The sequence below is a fragment of the Lutzomyia longipalpis genome, chromosome 2, assembly GCF_024334085.1.
Source record: "Lutzomyia longipalpis isolate SR_M1_2022 chromosome 2, ASM2433408v1".
Classification (NCBI taxonomy): Eukaryota; Metazoa; Arthropoda; class Insecta; order Diptera; family Psychodidae; genus Lutzomyia; species Lutzomyia longipalpis.
In genome coordinates this window covers 18,850,108-18,870,207 of record NC_074708.1, presented here as the reverse complement: position 1 = coordinate 18,870,207, position 20,100 = coordinate 18,850,108, and the positions used below count along the sequence as shown (strand labels likewise).

The 20,100-nt window shown below is 35.3% G+C and overlaps 2 protein-coding genes across 2 annotated transcripts in view; both read right to left on the bottom strand.

The window, feature by feature from the left end:
- The window catches only part of LOC129789442 (uncharacterized), an 885,568-nt gene that overhangs the window by 773,198 nt on the left and 92,270 nt on the right, over positions 1–20,100 (bottom strand). The window lies entirely within an intron of this gene.
- LOC129789300 (chaoptin) overlaps positions 1–20,100 on the bottom strand; it is a 316,756-nt gene that overhangs the window by 294,362 nt on the left and 2,294 nt on the right. The window lies entirely within an intron of this gene.

Below are 20,100 nucleotides of genomic sequence, written 5' to 3'. Positions count from 1 at the left end.
TACCCTGAAAAAAGTTTTATGGACGTCGAGGGTACATTTTTGTCCAGCCACCTTTACCACACATGTGTACCTTCTTTTTACACCTTCAGGTAGAATTGTGGCAACCCCACCGCACTCCGTAGGAATATTGGAATCGGAGGTATTAATTTGAATGATGGGCAATTGTCATGCAATGAATTTTTCAACACTCACAATTTTCTAGGCAAAACCATCTAGGCTTAATTTGCCACATTACACAAAAAGATGGGTGGGTAAGTAATTTAGATGTGATTAGAGTAAGAAGTTTTCAAAATTTAGATGTCTATATAGTTTTCTAAACCCCATTTTCATGCAATTTAAACTACAATTTACCCCCAAAATTGTTAAAGCTTTCAGAAAATCAGAAGTTTCTTTTACAAATAGAAATCAATTTATTTTGTAAATTGAAGTGAATAAAGTTGGGAACTTTACGCAAAATTTGTTACTGTCCTAATAAAATGATGTGCTTCACCAACTCATCAATCCACTAAAAGTGCAAGTTTATTAGCCAACTTTAAATTCTTCCCTTTTCACTTTAAGTTTCAGAGTAGAGTAAACTACCCGTGTTTGCAATCAAACTCAAAACTCTGTGCACATTCTCCAGAGGCAATACAGAATCCAAGCTGAAAATGTTGCACAAGTTAGAGTATTAGCTCAGGATGAGATAATTTCAGAAGGTACTGTGTCAGAGAGGAAGGAGTATGTGACAATTAAAGGGGTTGGGTGATTTGTATGGATGCCTATGGGGACTATATATGGGAAAGCTGCACAGATTAACCCGACCGCCTATTGAAATACTGACCAACTTTTATGACTAATCTCTAGTTTAACAAAAGTTTCTCATCCAATATGGGGATAAGAATCAGGTCACAGTGTAGCCAGAAGAGGGTGGAAAATGCCAGAGTGGGGGATGCCAACGAAAAATGATGATTAAAATAAATTTATTCATAATACCATTTGCATTGAATGGGAAAAGTTTAGGAAAGGATGTGTTAAGCTTTTCTCTCGAAACTCCCGCTATCACTCAAGATTTTGTCCATTTGATGGCCTTGCACATCCTCGCTTTATATCCTTACGATCCCGGGGGGTCCAATGTTATTAAGCGTTGAGAGAAAAAATCACTTTCAATAGAAACCCCATCAGTCTCCACCCCATTTTTTTTCCTCTTCACATCCATTGCCATCCCTTGCCCTCCTTTTTTTCTCACCATGAATGGTAAAATAAAGTGAATTGTGTTCTCAATTTTCTCACACACTGTGTATTGTATACGCAGAAGAGGCGAGGAATCTCCACATATGCTCACAAAGCACTTTACTATGTATATAAGGGAGCAAACAGGAGCACTGAAGACCATGTGAAGGGAAAGCTTTAAACAAGTTAGTTCTTGACACGCAATTTTGGTCACACAATCCCCAAAGCTACCCTCTTCTCCTACCTCTGCAGCTATTACCACCCCAATGGATGTGTGGAAGGGAATTTGCCCTGATTTCCCTCTCAAATGAACCTCGTTTCATCCATAATACAAAACCGATTTACCCAGACACCAAAATGGCATGAAAGGTGCAAAAATCTGTAAGAAAGTGACCATTTTATGAGAAGGGAGGCAGAGTGAGCGGCAGGAAAATTGATGCAATTTCCACGAAAATCCACTTTCCACGCCTGACTTTGCTACCAGAATAAATCATGTGAGGCCCAAAAGATGGATTGTGAGCCTCAGGGTAAAATTGTCAATGGCTGAGGTTTGAAATATCAGCACTTTGAATTCACTTAACCCCATTGGAGCTACGCCTCACAACACTGTTTTACCAGGAAGTGAAACTTTTGAATTATAGCCATACACCCCCGACTTTCTATGGTATTCGTTCGAACTTCATCAAACTTCCCCTCTGGCAGTGCACATAGCACGGCAAAAGTGTGAGCTTTCGAAACTTGGATAACCGAACAAAGAGGTAAACTGACCAAAATTGACCATGTGGTGTGTGTGCAAATTATAATTTTCCAAGCAGGATTTGACAATAAGTTCTGCTTGCATAATTCACAGTAGTTCACCTTAATTCAGTTCATGAAGCTTAATTTATAAAAAAAATTCGATCTCTATATTTTTTTTTTTGCCTATACCCAATATAGAGAAAATCTTCCCAAAGTATACTGCCAAAATGGGGGGGAACGACCGCACGTTGGCGTAAACTGAAGCGGCCAGTCATGAGATCTTGGGTGGAAAAGAGGAAAGTTTTCAAATTAAAGTCAGAACTTTTCATGTATGTTTATGAATAAAACACACCCGAGGAATTTTGTGCAGAGCTCAGGGGAGGTGGGGCGCATATTTTCCCATGCTGCGAAAAGCCACCCTCCCAAATTCAATTCTTTTGTGCAAGAAAACACAAATTTGAGTGTCTGTTGTGGAAAATTGCGGTACACAGGGGTGAGTGGAACTTGTGAAAATGTGTGTTTATTTGTCGAAAACACTTTATTTACACAATAAAGTGTTATACATATGAATTTATGTTGGCCCTCCCTCCCGTATATTTTGGTGGAAAAAAGTGAATGTTTACAACCCACCACCATTTTTCCAATTCACCACGCGGAAATGATTTTATTATGTGATGCAAATCATTCGCAATTTTTTTTCGCTGTGAAAAACAGGAAGAGCTCCTGCGCAAGAAGGCTATTGGTGGATGTATATTTTGGTTTGATGTATCCTTCATGTTTAGGCGGTCAGGAGGGATAGAGGTAAAAAGTGAAATATATACAAAACCAATTTGAATGTTTTTCAGGCCTCACTTATACATATTCAATTGGAAATCATAAATTTTTATGAGTATTTTTATTTTTTCAATATTGTTTCGAGATTGGTGTTATTTTTCATTGTCAATGCGTGATATCCTTTAGTCTAGTTTAGATACCTTTATATATGTATATTGTATTCAAGTCTCAGCATGGTGTTGAACGTATTTTTTTATTTCTGGCTTCTAAACCGCCACAAGATTTTTTTTTGTGAAATGACAAAGAAGAAACACAGAGAAGGTTTTATTTTATAACTTCAAAAGTCACTTTTCGAAAAAGCATCCATTGGTTTTCAATGTAATTATGATTTATTCTAAAGCACTGATTTACCTGAAACATCGCCCAAAAATTTTGTTCTTTATGTATCCCCCCTGTCTCCCCTCCGAAACAAGTTTCAAACTATGAAACTTATTTTGCTTTTTTATTCTCCTCGAGGATTGGGCTATAAAAAACTGCTCCCTTCATATTGAATATTGACTTTATTGATTTATTATTGGCCCCTAAGTAACATCTTCTCGATTTTTTTTGTATTGGTACATAGGGGGACATGGGGCAATTTGTTAGTTTTTTGGGAGGACCATTTTCCTGATTTCCCTGAAAATATTTGAGTTTTCTCATGACGACTATCTTATAGGAAATTTTCCGGGCTACAACTTTGTCTCAGACGATTATTTTCTATCTCAACGGGAAAGTGCATTTTCAGGCCATTTTCCAAACCCTTGCACATTTGCCTGTTTCAAAAATCATGGGACAAAATGTTAGTTTGCGTTTTTTGGCCTTAAATTTCAATTTTATGAATTTATTTCATCTAGATACTATAAAAGCAATTGATAATAAGATATTTGTGTAACAATTAGAAAATTTTTTTATTAAAAAAAAAACAAAAAATAAAAAAAAATGAAAAATTTATGAAATTGCACTTTTTATTTTTTAAATAATTTTATATTAGTAATAGCGAGTAATATAACATGCTAAATTATAAGTATTAGGTGTGCTGACTAGGGAAAAATAAAAAAAAATAAATTTAAAAAAAGTTAACAGCCTTAAAAACGGTTTCTAACATTTTGCCCCAAGTGGTACTTTTTAGTGTCAGTGTTCTACGGGAAAACCCGGAAAATTTTTTCGGAAAATTTAGACTAGATTCGTGTTCAGCAATAGTTACTCTATCTAAAAATACATTTGGATCAAAAAAATTACAGAGAAATACGCCAAAATACGATATTGAAATGAAAGGTCAAAGTAACTTTGAAATTTGAAAAATTTGTTTTTTAAATAAATCCCAAAATATTAGATCAATTTTTATAAAACTTTATAGGCTTAGTTAGAGTTATAAAAGGTACCTTTTGACTAAATTAGAACAATTACGAAATAATATTTACTGAGATATTGGAGATGTGTGGTCTTGATTTTCTAACATTTTGCCCCATTTCCCCCTACTATATACATATGTAAGTATGTATGTATGTATATTAATTTGAAAATAAAATCAAATATTTACCAATTTGATTAAATTTTCTGAATTTTTCCCAACTTCCGCGATAGCAAAATAACACGTTGTTGATTCAAATGGCTCCCTGTTGCTCACGGTTGTTCCCATTTATATGTACATCGAAGAGGCCATCATTATGTGGTGAACCAATTATAATTTGCCGTCATGTCAGATCCTCTGCCATAGAGCCTTTTCCACTTCATCCACAAGAGCATAATTATTTTTTCCCCCACAGTTGTTTTTTTGCATCAATCCAAACCACACGCTTCACCACTATTTCGCTGTAATTGTAAACTTTTCATATATCCACACAGAATTCAAATGATCCTATTTCATTCTCTGTCCCCATGTCCTTAGCCATATAACCTCCTCATCTTTCCACAAATCTCTCCATTTGGGAGGCATCAAACTCACGTGCAAAAAAGTGGGAGTGAAGCTCAAATTGAATTGGAAATTCTCTATCCCCTTAGTTTCCTCATCCGAAACAATTTTCCGTCCACAATATTCGAGCAAGGACCAAACTCAAGAGCGATTTTCCACCTGAGCTACTCTTATTTTTATCTCAATTCAACATTTTATCAATTGACTCGATTTTTGTTTCAATCCAACTCTGCTATTCAGTCATTCAGGTTGAAAATTATTTTTTCTCTCTCCCATCCAACCAGCCACAAGGGATTAGCACGAAGGGGTGTTTTTTGCACGAAAATTCTTTTATATTCATGAACTCAGAAAAAGATTGTGTAAATCGCTTTTTTTAAAGGGTATTCTTCCTGAGAAATTTTCCATTTAAATTGAAAAAAAAATTAGGGCATACTAATTAAATATTTGTTGTGAAAAAAAAATATAGGAGAATTTATATAGGTAAAATGTTCTCTAATCTGACTGAAAGAGATCTTAAAATGTATTTGAAAATCCAAAAAATGGGCGAAAAAGTTGTGGTAAGGGGTGTTTTTCGCAGAGAGGGATTCCTCCGTAGAGGATGGCCACTCACGGATTTCTCTATGAGTGGGGAGCGACTTGCCACCGGAACCCTCGGGTCTCTGCTGTCCCCTCTAACACTGCACTATTATTCCCATGCGTCCACTCACGTTGAGCGACCACGCAAGACTGAACTCACTCTATCGAAGATGCAGAGACCCACCGGCACAAGCACGCCCGCAACCAGACGTGTGGAATAATTCCACGAACCCATCGGGCCCATGCCAGGACTATTTTTGGCATTCGACGAAGGGAAAGCTGACTACAAAGTTCTTAAAAAATTATTTTTCTGAACTACTTTTGTGGAATGCTGTTTGCTTTATAATTCGATTTTTTTCTAGTTTTATTGATTTTTTTATTCAATTCAATATAAAAATTTTATCGGATATTTTGTAAAATGCTACATATTCTTTGATATACATAGGTAATAATAAATAAAACATCTATGCGTTTTTACTCAAAATTTCAGTAACATATGCATACAGAAAAGTATATTCATTTGTTCAGCTTATTTTAAAATCTAAAATAAGTAATTGAAAGATGTTTCTTTCATAAGAAGTCTTATCTAAATATCAACATAAAATAATTTTAATTAGTATTTGATGTAAAATTGAAAAACATTGTTTTGTTTATATTTATTAAAAAAAAAGCTTGTTTCAATCTGTGTTTTTTAAAGAGTAAATTGGTTTCTTTAGATACAATTTTCCTGGAAAAAACCCATGGTTTCATCAATCCCATTCACATTTCGAAACAATAGCTTTCCTCTGTGTTATTTTCTCTTCGCCAACACACATTTTCGTCTGAATAGATAAAACGGAAAAGAAAAAGCATGTTGAAAGCATTTTGTACTGAAAGAGCTTTCATAGAAAACGATTTATAATTGAAAGCTCTTGTCTTTTCATTTTCCCAACCGTCGTAACCTTTTTTATATACGATACATCTCCCAACACCTCTTATGCGGGGGGAGCAAAGGTAAAATTATTCCAAACGAAATGAACGATAAACACCGTTTATGATGGTGTAAATTTTTAAAAACAAACCATCAAAAATTAGTTGTCTCTTTTTTAATTTTCTCATTTGCCAATTCGCGCGGATTTTTGCTTTTACAGTATGTGTGTGTGTTTCCGAGGCTCGTGATAATGATGTCGGTTCAATTGAGAGACACCATGCAGAACGGATGTTATTCATCAGGAATTATCCCATTGGAGGGCTTGTGGGTGCTTCCAGTCAATCTGCAACCACCCCTTTGGATGTATTGTCCACCCGTCTGTTGCAGTGTCAATTCCTCCACTCGCGGAACTTTATTCAAAAAGAGGAACACCGCAATTGCTGCTGTGGGCGAATCTCCTCATCTGGCATTTCCGTATCATTCTGTCAATATGAAGTGTATTTCTCTTGCTTTTAAATGAATGGAATGACAATTTACTACATAGTTTACTTTCAAATTGTATTTTCCTCCAAATTGATGGCAAATTTTGTGTAGAAAATGAGCATATAAACTCTTCCCACCAAGTCCACAAAATGAGGAAAGGGTCCGTTCTGTTTGAAGTCTCTTCTAGCGTGCTTTCGTGTTTCAAACAGTTTCATTTTGTAAATACCGGGCAATATTGTGCGATCCAATGTGGTACTATTTGGCAATAAGAGTCTACAAATGGGACCACGAATGCCATTTGATAAGCATGACTCGCGTCGCCCAAAAGCCCCACCATGGCAGAAACAATTCAATTTAGCCACCCATTCAGGTATATTCCAGTTTTCCAACATCGATATTTGTACTCCTCGTAAGGAACACAAAAGTACACTTTCGTGCCGGCGAATCAATATTTGCCCTTTCGATTTGATAAATCAACTGTACGTCACTCCATCATTGCCATATCCATATACATACATATACCTCTAAAAGCTCTAGGGAAGATTTAATTCAGTTAAAGTTGCACAGCTATATCATTCGGAATGCCGTATTTTCATGCTATTTGTGAATGGAATGAAGAGACGTAATCAATATTTGATAGCAAAGGGGATTTAGCGAAATCCACACGAATTGAAAATTAGATCATACGAAGATGTATTTTTTCATGATCAAGTTTATTTGTAATTAAGATATGGTCAAATAATTTTGGATATTCAGGGACTTTCAAGAATGATTTTCGAGCCAATTTTTTAACAAATAATTAATCATTTTCTTGAATTCTCGTTAAATGGCCAAATATTGAGCAGAATTTAGTATTTCACTTTAAAAAAAATGAACTTTTATTCTCAAAAAAAAAAAAAAAAACAAAAAAAAATTCTTACATTTTGATTTTTTTGTTCCTTTAGAATTTCCAAGACTCCCTTAGAAATTGAAATTTTATTATTTAAAGTTAACATAATTTTTAAACTTTAACGTCTTTTGAAAAAAATGTTTATCCTGTTCAAATGCTTACATAAAATGTTAAAAGAGAAGTGATAAAAGAACCTTTACGTCTCCACCAGCATACTTTTTCTTTAATTACTTCTATTTGGACTTTCATAATTAAAGGTACGTATAGATATATAGTTCCTTTTGAGATTTTCAAAAACGAAGTTTCAAAGTTTTTTTTATCGTTTTTTACGCATTAAAACGTACATATATAAATACGACGTATGTATAGAAAATACCTTTGGATTGTACAGGGCAGAGATTAGCAATAATGAAGACAATAGATATCCCAGTGGAGCCGGGCAGGAGAAGTCATTTACTTTTGTAACGACAGTTAAGAAGAAACACAGATTAGGAAATACAGCGTTGGAACTTCCTGGATTCGGTTGGGCATCAATCATACCTTTGGAGATACAGGTGAGAAATACATTAGTAGCCTTTCTGGTGAGAAGGAACAATTTTGATTTCTCGTAGCTCCCGTAGATGCCGGATGTCTGGGTGTTCTGAATGGGCCGGATGAGATGGAGAAGAAAAATGCATGGATTCTTCCCAACACCAATTTAATATAATTCAAATTAATAGTTTCAAAATATAAATTGTGGCGCGATACGCCCTTGATTCACTCTTTCACTTTTTACTATAAAATTTAAGCCCGATGGGACTAACGAGGCTTGATAAAATTTAATTTCCCAAAAAAGAGTTTGGGACTCGTGGTTGCCATGAAGTATACTGACGGAAGTAAAGAAGAGGTAGAAAAATGATGGCGGTTAAAAATTGCAAATGCGTTTCAAAACAAAGAGTCCGTTGCAACATAGAAAATTCAAACTATGCTAAAAAGTTACAACGGATGTTGTACAACGTATAAATAAGATTTTTTTAAATCATTTGCGTCATTTGAGTTTAATTTGAAAATTTTATTTTGATTTAATTTATTCCATAAATTCATCCAATCAGTTTATATCAAATACGTAATGTAACAATGTAGGTAAAGCATCTAAAATGATTAAACGTAGAATGAGTGAGGCATCAACATCATGTGTAGCTAAGCTGAAAGTACTGTGTGGAGTACAATAAAGAATACAGCAGCCCTTTGAATAAATTATGACATTTTCATCTGCTCTCCTCTTACTTAGCTTGACTGAAAATGTAACAAAGCATATACATACATATACTCATATCCTCTCTTCCATTAAATTTCAAAAAAAAAATATGGAAGTGAAATATCGTGTACAAAATCATAAGCTGAAGTGTGCTTCAACGTGGAAAAGGAGCTCATTAATCCGTAACTTGAGGATATGAGTGGGAAACACTTGAAGTCTATATACGAGTTGCAAGGCGATCACACAAATTGTTGAAATTGTTCTGTAAGAGCCCATTGGTTTTATTTATGTAAATCAATAAAAAAAAATGTTCAAAAATTTAAATTAACTTTCAACAGTTGATTTAAAATATGACCCCACCCTGTGGATGAATGACTGCTAATTTGAGCTTTTTTCGGCAAAGTGGAAAAGTCTGTTGCGATTTAGCACAATATCCACTCATTAGCGTTTCGTTTCTAGGAAGGCAAAACAATATTCGGTGTGCGACTGCCCCATGACTTTTTAATGAGCATTTGTGGAGGACAATCTCTGAAATTGTCACCGTATCTCCACATTCCAAAAATAGGTCGTCGTTTTTGTCATCTCTACCCTCGGGGGGAGGATCCTCGTCTTCAATGGAGGGGTTTGAGGCATCAGATTGATTGCTGGAGATGTCTTTCCACCTTTTTTGTATGTCAGAGAGTTTTCTCTGAGTGAGAAGTAAATGGAAGAAAGCATGGTGGGGCAATTGTGGTGGTGTAATGGAGGAAGAATTTTCATTCTTGTGGGAGATGTTGACGCACGGGGAAAAAGAGCTCGCGGCCACCAAGGTCATCCATTTACTCACTAGGGAAAAATCAAAATATTTAAATTATTCACCAAAAGCACGCAAAGCTCTTTCGCCAGGATATTTTCTTAGTACCCGTGTGTTGGAAAATTGTTTTGTATACTTTACAGTGTGCTTTTCCATGGCTCTAGAGGGCTGACTATAGGAAGTATTGCCATGGTGTGGTGACAATCCCTATAAAAAAGGGCAGCAGAAAAAAAGTAGCATTGAGGGGTTGGGTGGAGATATATAGGAGTAGCGGACGTGCCATGAAATTGGGCCATATAACGAACAGAGAGACATTTTCCCAATGTTTTCTGTGAATGGCGTCAACGAAATTTCACTTTAGTGGAAACTCAATCAAAGCCTGGCAGCGACCAACAACACTATTTCCCATATAGAGCCAGTTTGAAAGCTTAAATAAATAAGTTGGTCCATGTTAAATTCCGCTGGGAGAACACAAGACAACTTGAAAAGTTTTGTTTCGTTTTATTTGTTTTACCGAAAGCTCTTATAGTTCTACTTAAGAGGACACCTCCACCCGCCAGCCCTAGGGGTGCCCACCAATACAATTTCATGTTTCCATCGCCTTGCAAATTGCCTTTTCTAGCCCCATCACTTGGGTGTCTCATGACGACAAATTCAGAGATGTGAATATTGTAGAAAGGAAAAACCCCACTGGTATTGGTTAAGAGAAAAAAAATTAAAGTCATTTCTTAAAATATAAAAAAAAACTTTTAAAAAAATCTGCCATAATTTTGCAAAAAATCAAAAATTTAATTACTGATTTAATGAAATTTTAAAATTCCTTAAATAAAAAAAATTCTGAAATATTTCTTATTATTTTTTTTATGAAATAGCAAACATAAGAATCACATCCACTTTAAACTTGCTCATTCTTATAAAATTTTTCTCATTTTCTTACGTTCTTTTTTGCACCAGAGCTTCGGGGATTTTCAAGAAGGGATGTCGCAGAGAATAGGACGAAGGTGCTGGGCGAGAAGAACGTGGAAAGACATTGAAGAGCAAACTATATGGGAAAAGGTCCTCCAACCCAAGTCGCATACAATAGCAATCGAGTGACAAGTCAGTGTCTGGGGCTAAAAGGTAACCATTAAATCCATATCAAATTCATGAAGGTATCTGCACTAAATCTTGAGGTAGAATTTCTCTCTGGCAATAATATCCGGCTTAGCAGAATATAAATCGCACATGCAAAAGGATATAGGAGGTTGCTTGATACGGGACGGAGGTGTGGTGGGAGGCACATTCTCCGCCTCCTTCTGTAAGGTTTTGTAAAGGCAAAGACGCCAAAATAGAAACATCCATCCCACTTAAGTATCTGGAACACGGAGAATGGGATCAGGAAGTTTGAAAATCATTCAATCTCACTCTTGCCAGTCCCCTCGAGCAAATCCAAACACACCTCCCACTTCCTGTTCCATCCACCACTCCCTTCCTGCTCTCACTTGACAGTATTTATCTCATTGTTATGTGTTACTTTGTATTTTCACATTTTTCACCTTGAAGGTGAAATGTGCTTTACTTTCTCACATTACACCGGAACCTTTCTAGCTCCCTCCTCCCCTAGTTTCTAATGGGGGTGTGGGTACAAAGCAAAGAAGGGACAACTCTCGGGGTCTTTTGTATTTTAATTGAAATTTGAAGAGCTGTAGTTTTCTCTTTTGGTGAAAAAACTTTTATAGCTCACTCACTCTCAGTTGAAGAACAATCACAAAAGAAAAAGAAACACGAAGAGCCCAATTTAAACTATGATATTTGAACTTTCATCTACAATTGCTTCAGTAACCCAATAGAGAGACATACTTTTGTGTCCCAAAGTCACATGAAAAAGTTTCGAAAAAATTTATCAACGAAGAAAATTCTTTTTTTAAAAAAAACGAGCTTCAGTTTTTGATTGAGTATGCATGCGTCTAAAAAAAGACATTTTTATTCAATAAGGTTTTGGGCTGAAATATTGAGGAATAAAAAAGGAAAGTAATTCTCAAATGCCAATACCAGAGCTGATAGAGCATCCGATGTTGAAAGCAATATGAGCAGTCAAATCGGATTTTTGAGGGACGCAAAACAAATACTCCGGGCTAAAAGTAAATTTTTCTCCACTTTGATATCCAATATATGATTAAATACACCTTTCATCCTTTTTTATATATTCGTAAATTTGCTTAAAAAATTATTTGAAATTCATCTAAAAACCGTCTTAGAACAAGTTTAAGTTAAATTTTTGAATTTTTGATCTGTCAGGATGTTTTTTAACTCTAAATAAACTTATAGATGAAACTTCAATCCGAGGTTTAAGGCTATTTATCGTATTCCCAAATACTATCTATTTAGTCGCAAAACAAATAAAATTTAAGAAAAATATTGTTGAATTTGTGAAAAACTACTGTATAGCTATCCATCTACCAAACGTAAAAATGTTGTAGTAGAAATATTTAAATATCCTTTTTGATTTCTTATAATGAAGAAAATCTATAAGTAGATTCATTAAAATTAAAGAAAGATACATGTATACGCTTCTACATGGCATAATATGTGAAACATGCACCCTCTGGATCTTATTTGTCAAAAGCAAAAATTACGGGAGCAGAGATTATGTATATCTAGGTGAATTTTATACGAGGGGTAGAAAATCTGGCTTTTCACATCTACAGCTCAGCTAAATTACCATTGAAATCCACGTGAGTATTCGCGAGATATGTGGAGTATTTATGAATTAAATTTATATTCAAATTTCAACAGAGCTTTTCGGGAGCATAAAGCCACAGAGTCACGCACAACGTTGGAAAATTTTCTATAAAATGAAATGAAAATTTAAAGGATTTGCAGAGATTTTCCGCAGATATATGCCATGTTTTATTTTGCCAACTCCATTTTCTGTATGGCAGTCGAATGAATGAAAAAAAAAATTCTTTTTTGTAATTTTTTTTTATAATATTTCAATATTTTTCCATGTTTTAATTTTTAATCTCTTAAATAAATCTTAATGAGTTTTTCTAATCGTCATTCAATACTTCAATTTTCGAACACCCAACTTGAAATTGGATATTTGGTGCTCTAGTGGATGTGGGGCAAATCGATGACGAAGGTCATTCACTATTTCCTCCCCTTTGATCCACATTTTCCGCTGTTTGACTCCCCTCATTGTGCCACCTTCTAACCAAGGGTCGCCCCATAGAGGTTCTGAGAGCGAGGCTTTGGCAAGTGGGTGGCATGAAAAATTGCTGACACTGTCGCTCTTTTTTGTAATCTCCAATATGTGTGTGGTCAGAGATGGGAGAAAGCGTCGAAAGCTCACCCCTGATGAATATTAAATCCCCCCCGTGTATGTGTGTAACTTTTCAACTTGTGTGAGCTCTCTGGGGAGGTGGTCGAAAGCCTCAAAGCCGTATGAAGGAAGACAAATTTCCAGCAAATGTAGAAATTAAGCCCTAATGTGAATGTTCAAGGGTAGGTATTTATTTGCTTTTACTGTATTGATTTATATTGTAGAGGCTTTCATAGGCCTATTAGTAGGGGTTTCTGATACTCTAATTAAAAGTTTCCTGTTTATTATACCAATCAGTGCCCTTAATAGACCTTATCAGAAGCTTTTTTTTTAATCAATCTCTTAGAATGTATAAAGCAAAATTCTATGGAAATTTTGTTAAAAAACATATAAAATTTCAAAAATTTTTATTCTAGTTCCCTATAGAAGCAAATAAAGTGATGGCATCATAAAAAAAATTGTTTTATATTTTTTTCAAGTGTTTTGGTAATCTTGACACAACTTCGGGAGCGGAAAATTAAAAAAAATCAAATAAATAAAAAATAATAAAGCAATAAATAACTTCGTTATGTTTTCATAAACCCAATATTAAAGGTAGGTTAACCGGATATATATACAATGTATGTATATTTTTTCCATTTTATATTAAACCAGCAGAGCAAACACGAGTTAACATGAGAGTTTAAATTAAAAAGAGATATTGGTGGGAAGTGTAAATAAAATTTTAATAATTTTAATTAGTATGGAAAGTTATTAAAAACGGTTTTTGGGGGAAAGCAGAAGGACGAGATAGGCAAACAGAATTGAATTTCAATATAGGAGTCTGGGCTTTATTTATCTCGTCTGTTGAATTTATTTACTAAATTACGCTATATAATTGCGCTATATCTACTATTACGCTATATTAAATGATGAATCGCTGCTGAGGGAGAAAAGTTGCGATCTCCGCAACCAAAGAAATTGTCCACATTAAAGTTGTTTGTTTTAATACTTGGAATCCCCATCCCCATTCCAAGAGTTTCAATTCATCCCCCATAGACATCGTCTTCCAACGCGCCAATGTCTCTTGAGAAAGCTGGAGAGGACAGTGTAAGTGAAGAAAAGTGGCCATCCTTCCCCCATTTTGTCGACACAAAGGAGGAAGTTTACAATTCTTGGCTCATCTCCTAATTACAAAGTTTCTGCATAAATCTCACCATGAGGCAGAATTCTCCGAAACTTCTTGTGCTCGTACTCCTCATAATCATTTTAATCTATGTTCCCACACCACAGGGATACCCCTGTATTCAATCATTTTTAAACTAGATCTCCACTTTGTAATGCAATAAATTGTTTAACATCATTAAATTAATTTATTCCTTGAGAGGTTTTACAATACATTTATTCTCCTTCTCTCACGCCGTGTCAGTCCAAACCATAAACCAACGTCGGCATTCATGATGAGAGGGTATTATGGCCATAAATCTGATTTGGCGGGATTTCCAACACTGATACCTCACATTCGATTACGTGATGCCACCATGACTTTTCGTCTCGGCAATGTGACAAGCTAGTAGTAATTTACACGTAGGAAAAGTCTTACAACTTCATGGTCTCTTTTCAAAGATATCGAAGATTGTTACACCATTTATTTTCCCACACTTTCCCTTTTTGCCTTTTACCAAAATAACGACCAGAACGAAATTAAGGACGAATTGGCGCAATAAAGGGTTTGTCTTACACAGGAAATTAGACTGAAGATCTCAATCGTTCAAAGAGGAGTTATAATTAGAATCATTTGGGAAAATATCAGTTTTATTTGCAGTTTTGTGGTTAGATTTCATACACTAAGGGTTGATTGAATACAAAAATTATTATTTGGTAGGTTTTCTAACGAAAATGTAATTGTATTCCCAAAAAATGTTATTTTATTCATTTCTACATTAATTCTCCGTAGGCAAGGCCAAAAAGGTTTCGGAAGAATTTTCTTTTTTTTTCTCCAAAAAAAAACTCATTTTTCATAAAGCTTTTTTTAGAACAAATCCGTTATTAATGAATTCCAGATTAAATTACAATTTATTTGGATGAAATTTTCAAATGGAATAAACAAAAAAAATCATTATTTCATAACATTTCTTTTAAATGTTTTAATCAAATGAAAATTAATTTATTGATGTTAAAATGAAAAGTCAGTATGAGTCTGAGGTAAAGTCAAGTAATATCTTAAAGGAAAGCAAATGTGACCTCGAAATAACCCTCGCTCTTTTGAACTTTATTCTGGCTTATGAAATCTTTAACAGTCGGTACTTTGGTGCGGTGGTCTTAAGGAGACGCTAGAGAAATGGGCGACCACGCAGGGGGATCGTGAGTGGCGATGCCTTGTGGGAAATTGGACGATGGGTTGGGGGTTGAAAAATGTAAAGAGTCACGAGAGGTTGGTGTTAAATGTGCGAGCAACATAAATAAATACCAGTCCTTGTGAGTGGGAGAGAAATTACAGGCGGATGATGGTAGGTTATAAACCGCACCAGACGGCGATCTCCAGTGGAGCAGTTAAAAGATGTGGGTTCCTTTCATGGGGATTACTGGGGTATATGGTTGGGAGATTGACGGAGGTTGAGCTTGGGAATTGCCACCCCCATAGCAATGGTGGTTTATCCATATTCCGTACTTCATGTTTATTTTATGTGGCGATATAGAGAGTGAGTGTCAGAAAGGGTTTCCCTGTGTTGCTGGTATAAACCGATTAAATTTATTAAATCAACCCCATTGATCAGGCCTCCGTAGGGTGCTAAGCATTCCTACCCCCCTACAACTTCGATGTGTGGCATATTCAATCCAAATTGGAGATTGAGTCAAAGGCATCTCATATCCATCGAAGCATCTGAAAGACATACCTTGGATTATATGGCTCTAAGTGGCCATGATGTACGTGCAAATGGACTTGAGTCACCCCATCTTTCACCGAAGATGTAGACGCATAGTACCACCCCCATAGCATTTGCGGTGTGTAAATTAGTTAACAATATTCCTAGAGACTTTATATACCATTTGCAACTAATAGAGAAGTTTGTGTGTTGGATATAACATGAATTTTGGCACTATATAAATTTTCCAACAAGTTTCACACGGCGCTCAACTTTGGGGGGGAATGAGTCAGTGCATATGTGCGATAGGGGAGAAATTCAAGATATCCTGCCGAATTCAATTTCAGACAATATCATGGAAGCACACTATACGATGCCACAAATGTAGTTCAAAGGCACCAATTCACGACTAGTGTGGGAGTTCTTAGTGCAGTACGTGTGGAAGATTTTCTCCTGCATACAATTCCACATTCAAGCATGAATTGGAAAGAGCTCTTTAGTGCCTTTTCGGTTTGAGTTTCCTATATAGAGAAAACGAGGAGTTTATTTTTTTTATAACAATTCCTCCGGGAAAGGTTTCCCAAACATTAAGAGAGATTCCAAATGTACTTTTCAAAGGCAAAAGGATTTGCTCGTAAATATTGTCCACGGGATATTTTCAAATTGACCTACTTTTACAAATTTAAATTCACCTAACTCTACGAGATATTTTTTTTTCCTAAGACTTTGATCTTGTATAAAGAACTTGAGTTTTTGTTCTAAACACAGATATTCAATGAAGCTTTGCTATGGAGCTTCAGCATGGCTAATCTTTTGCTTTCCGATGTTTGTTTTCTTCTCTGTACTGTTGTTTCAAGCATGATAAAGTTTATTTGCATTTAACAAATTTTATTATAAAATTATTATCTTTTTTTTACGGAGTAATGGATATTTTAAGAAAATATATAACAGTTTAATTGTTCTAAAGATCTTTTCCTCTTTCCTATAACGAAAAATAGTTAAATGACTTTAATAAATGAATAATATTAGTCTAATTAAATTTTCAAATAGTTCACACTAAACCCACTAAACTCTAAGTAAACCATTCTTCTCATTGAATGAGCATGATGCGGTTGTCGTTCCCAATTTACATGGAGCTTAATTTCATGCGGATGCTCCTCTGCCTTAGCTTTCCTCTTCTATATATTAGACGCTTCCAACCCCCTACCACAAAAGTAACTGTGTGAGTGTAACTTTATAACAAGAGGACTCCTTTTGCGTTTCAATTGATAAATATGGAATTTCTCGTGGATGTGCCACTCCATATGGAATAGAAGTTCCGCGAGGCGAGCATATTATTTGCATGGAAAGCGATGGACTGGACATGAAGTATGTGTCGAAGAGAACAATGTGCTGCAGTCCCATTGAATTTGAATGTTCTCATCGTTTCCCCATACGAGGGACATTTACGCCATCATTTTCCCATTCAGTATGAAAATTGGTGTAGGAATTCGCCCGTCACTAACCCGTAAGGAGGAAAGTTTCGTACAAAAAAAGAACAGAGAGTGTCAATGGACAAAATACGGAGAAGAGGGTAATAAATTTTGTTTCACAAGAAAAATTTTCTCTAACAGAAACTTTTCCTCCACCCTCCCCATGTTTCTCGTACCGATCCATGAGGCATGAGTGGGGGCTGAAAATCAAAATATTTCGTTGCACACAGGAAAGAGCTTTGGCAAAAGCTGCCGTTGCCACGCAATTTATCACGAAGGACGTATCAAGACTGGTTCATTCATGTGTTTCATTGCACTCATATTTTCATCCTTGTCGCATGGGGATGCTTGAGCTTTTTCCACCACCCAGAACTTTTCTGTCATCTTTGGATGCTTTTAGCACCGGAGACCCGTTTTGAGTACGAAATGCATCAATCATCTTCCAAACACTATGCTTTACCTCTTTTACGTGTTCTTTCTGAACTTTTGACATTCTTCCCTCAATAAGCTTTCTTCGCACACATAGGAAAATGGGAAATCTATCAACTCTTGGAAATGAAAATAGAAATGTGTGATTTTTTAAATGGAATTATTTGGTTTTCATTGAAAATTTATTTTAGTGACACCTGATTGAAAATATATCCTCAAAGAATACCTTTAAGAGTAGGTGCTTAGCAAAATATGATATAGAAGCTAAAATAATACTTATATTATCCCGTAGAAATAGCAAAATGTGAACAAAATAAAAGCTGCCGATAATAAAATTTCTTGGGGAATTGATTTTCAAAAATAAATCTATTTATTAACAAAGTGATTGTAATTGAGTGATGGAAAAGTTTTTCCATCAATTGAATTGAATTTTATTTAGATATCCAAAAATTCCATAAAGTTCAATTTATTTAATTGATTCACTTATTCCAATTTTTCCCAAATGTATTTTTCAGTTATATGCAAAAATCAATACCGTAAATCGCTGTTTATGATTTTCCATATTTAGCTTTTCTTTTCTCAACAATGAAAAGCTCTTTTTTTTTGTTCGTGGCTATATTATTTTGCTAACCATTTTATGAGCCCTGACTGCAAAAAGCCAAAGCACACAGAGAGAGAGAGATGGAAGTTATGGCCATTGTATCGACATTGTGTGTGGATTTTCCACAGTTTATGAGCTCATTCGACAAAGTGAAAAGAATGCGAAGAGCTTCCGCTGGATTGTGCTCTACACTTTGGCAAGTTTTTCGAGAAGGGATGAAGCGAGATTCCTGTTAGTCTCTACGCTACATTGGTGTAGTCTGGAGTGCAGCTGTGGGAAGTACTGCGGAGATTCCGCGTCTTTTTGCCTCATCATCGACAGTGGCATGCAATTAAGTGATTATGGAAATAAATTGAGGAAAATACGGAGTGTCGAGACCCAAGCAGGATGGAAATCGAAACATAATTGGAATTTATATGCGCATACATTTTGTGGTGTGTGTCAGGGTGGAAATATTAAATGCCAAATGGTATCGCAATTCATACCAAGTCCTTTTCCTTACACATATTCTTTCGCATGGGAAAAATGTTCCCATATATATACGCGGAACGCAAAGGAAAAGAGAGAAAAAAATGAAAGTTGTTGACTCAAAATACCAAATGAGCCGCACCAGAGTCATACACTGTGAATCGAAATGTAGAAAAACACTTTTCTCCGTGAATAATAAATTAAATTGGACTTTATTATTTTTACATTGTTATGCTTTTCTTTGTTTTTTGCCCCTCCACGCTATCATATCAAATGACTCTTTTCCGCCTCATCCCCAAATGGATGATTTTTGCATTTTACTTTTTATACTTACATACATACCTACATTTTGTCTACACCCCCCGAAAAAAATGGTGTGTACATATTTTCGCTGCGAGGGAAAAAGAAGGACAAAACTCAATAAAAAAACTAAGTGGATTGTACGTACAGAGTTTTATATCAAGTTGAGGACTTTTTTTTTCGTGTCAGCGTTGTTTGTCATTTTACCATGCAGAAAATTTTTCTCCAGCATTCACGAGATGAATAAATAAATTATATGAGAGTAGCCAAAAAAAAAATTCAATTTAATTTTAGTGAATTGGTTAGTTTAATTTAAAGGTTCTACATTATTTGCCTAATAGAAAAAGTTAGAATTGTAATGAAGTTGAAATTGGCATCAAGTATTTTAGAGCATTTTAAAAAAATCTATGTGGAATTTTTGTTAAGTTTCACAATATATTTTGGAGTTGATGTTCGTCATAAAACATAATTCTGAGCTTGCAAATTAAAGAATTTCTTTTTTAGTTTTTTTATATCCTTTAATTGAAAACATTTTTCAATATTTCACTCTTACCTACATATGTAGAATATTTCACGACTGTTGTAATTTGTTGAATTTTTTCAATCGGTGTACGCAGTCAGAAAAAGGAAAGAAAAAACAGCATTTATGCTATCCAGCGACGCGTTTCGCCAAATGTTTATTGGCTTCTTCAGGCTCTATTACATGGAAAAGAAATGATTTGGGCGTTACAAAATTTCTGTTCGCGGGAAAAAAAAATTCTTCAAAATTTTTCTTTTTAAAGCAACTTACATCAGCATGGGGCTGTTTTTTTGTCAAAAAACTGTAGGAAATAAATTTCCCACCTCAGAAAGGGACACATCACAATAAAAATTAGAAAATTTCATGCAAAATTACATAGAGCAAGATAAAAAACGACTAAACACTGTGCTGGCATCCAAATCACTAAAGATGAAGACGACACAAAGAGAGTGCAAGAGTCGCTGATGGTTTGTGTGTGTGCAATGTCCGATGGTTGTGAAGATTTTTTGCTGCTGTGTGTCATGCAGCTGATTGGCAAGCCAACCAAATTTCCAATGGAAGCGGTACTTGTCAGTGTGTGGGCAAGAAACCAGTCCCGTGGGA